Raw genomic sequence first — 2,806 nt, 5'->3', positions numbered from 1 at the left:
CTACTAGATCATCTGCAGCTGCTACGGCTGCTACTGCCATCTTCTCCTCCTCAGCCTCCTCAGCTGCTATCATAGCGTCCTCCACAAGACTCTTCATAAGAGCATTGTAGCTCTTATTCCAGTCCTTCTTGCCGAAGTGGCAAACTCCTGTCTCTGGGCGCTCATCTGGATGGAATGGATAGCACTGATTTTGCAAGATCTGAGTAATAAGGTGGCCAAAAGGAAGGTACTTAGCCTGCTTAGGCTTAGCCTTGCTGATATAGTCTGTGTAGAGCTTCATCATGACGCTCCAATATAAAGCCAGAATAGAAATCCAGTACCCTGTGTAGAAAGCATACAGGGCAGTCAAATAGTTGCCTCACCTCTGGATCTTATGGCAGGCCATAAACACGTTTCGGTACAAGACCGAATCGAAGAACCACAGATCATCGAGCAAATAGGTCCGAGTAGCAAATGTCCCGCCCTCACTGTAATGGCCTGTAAGTGCCACAGCCATGTCTGCATAAGAAGGCCTCCTCTCCAAAATGGGATAATCGAGCTCAAGCTCAGGAGGACAAGCATGTGGGCATCTGCAAGATCTAGCCAGAGTTTCCACTATAATACAGATAGGATGGCCATCAACAGTAGTGCATAGCTTCGCCAGATTACTCGGGGCAGGCCGGAGGTTCTGGAAGAACATCCGAACAAGCCTCGGGTAAACTAAGTATGTGACAGGGGTTAGAATGGCTGAAATGCCCCTGCGGTCGATGTCCTCGTAGGCTGCCTGGGTCAGAATGTACCGGGAGAAGAAAGAGATGTGGAAAACTGACTCATGCGCCACTATAAGGTATGAGTATCTCGGTAGCGGTCTATCTAAGGCCTGGCCTAGTTGTGCATGAGGCGGAGATGAAGAAGGCGATGGTGTATGCTCAGCCTCATCATGAGATAATGAAGATGCGGAGGCTGAAGATTGTAGTCTAGAGTTAGCTGAGGGGGACTGAGCTGGATCTGCCTCAATATAAACCTCTAACTGCTCTGGCTGCTCAGCCTCAACAGGCTGCTTTGAATCCTGGACACGAGATGGTCCTGCCTGATGCTCGGGCTACTCCTGAATATGGGAGGGCTCGCTTGGCTCCTCTATCCTGGGCCTGACTCGACGTGGATGATGTCTATGGGCAACAATCTTTACCCTAGCCATGGCCTGCAAAATAGAAAGAAAAACACTTGCAATATAAGTTAGTACTGGCATAAAGAAATGAAGCACAATATATAGAAACATGTAAGTCAAATAAGATAGACAACACAGAACATGAATCTACGCAAGTGATGATGGAGCTAAATAAATAGTGACATTAAGTGAAGCATGCTAAATAATATAAGTATGAAATGCATCCAATGTGGAAAATACAGGCATTGGGCATGTATGAGGTAGCATGGAATCACAAAAAAGAGTGTGTGAAGTGTGGGATGCAAATCTATGAAGTTCGATTGATCACAAAAATGTGAGATCGATCTCTATGAGATCGATCTGAGATAAGTTCGATCGATTTTTGAATGATTGATCGAAAAAAAAAACTTCGATTGATCGAACTGGTATGGGAAATTTGAAAAGTCACAGATCTGTGATGTGGGTGGCACAGGGGCACCCAAGCAAGCTTGTGGGGCCCTCTCACACAACAACACAACAAGATTGGTCATTTGTTTTGGGCCGTGACCCCCAAAATCAAGTCAAAAATGAAATATATACAAAAACCTATACATATATAAATACACATATACACACAAACATGGAATCTTCAAATATGGCAAGGATTAGCGTGGCAACTCTAGATCTAACATGTAAAGCTCAGATTCATGAAGATTAAAACTCGAAATCAAAAGAAAAACTCGGGACTTACCAAATCCGAGAGAGAGAGAGGTGGAAATCGAGATAGATGATGAAATCGGAGATGAGAGATGATGAGAAAGCTTGGGAATGTCATCGGAGGGTTCGCCGGAGATGGGAGATGATAGGGTTTGCAGCAGCGAGGGAGATAAGGTCTTAGATCAATGTTGAAATCGATCTAATGACCCTAGGGTTTTATTTTTAAAAATTGGTCCCAACAAGTTCGATTGATCAAGGAAAATTTCTGATCGATCGAATATAAATCGATCTGAAAATGTTGAGATCGATCTCCCCTTACTAAACGACAATTTTTTTTTTTTTTGAAAATAAAACAAAAGAAAATTATTTTTGGGATTTTTGAAAATTTTAAAATGAAAATAAAATTGGAGTTTTTAAAGATAAAATAAAATAAACACTAAAAATAAAAATAAAAATAAAATTGCAGTCAAAGTCAAAGTCCAGGTCAACAAAGGGTACAGATCGATCAAGAAAATTGTTCGATCGATCGAACAGGTAAAAACCTACAGCCAAGTTCGAACGATGCACAGAGAGGCCTTTTTCATGGATCTCAAAAAAATTTCTAAGTGTGGAGTGAAGATCGATCCAAGAAAAAGTTGGATCGATATAGGAACTTTCAGATCGATCCGAAGAAATTTTCGAACAATACACAGAGGGCTGATTTATGCAAGAAATTTTAGATCGATGGAACAGAGAAATGATTGGATGCAGGGATAGGTGTTCGATCAATCGATCCTCTTTTGAGATCAATCGAACAGGGACAAAATGCCTATTTTCAGAATGAAAATGTATGTATACTCAATCAAAATCCTAGCCATGTGTATGAATTTCAAAACATATCTAGACGACGCAAGAAATGAAAGATAAAATAGAAATAAGGGAGGAATAGGGTTGTAAACCCTACGAAACATTTACTAGTCTTTG

Source organism: Cornus florida, unplaced genomic scaffold (assembly GCF_030987335.1).
Source record: "Cornus florida cultivar Cherokee Brave unplaced genomic scaffold, ASM3098733v1 CherokeeBrave_3.0.0_Hap2_Chr03, whole genome shotgun sequence".
NCBI classification, from domain to species: domain Eukaryota; kingdom Viridiplantae; phylum Streptophyta; class Magnoliopsida; order Cornales; family Cornaceae; genus Cornus; species Cornus florida.
This window is presented reverse-complemented; position numbering follows the sequence as displayed.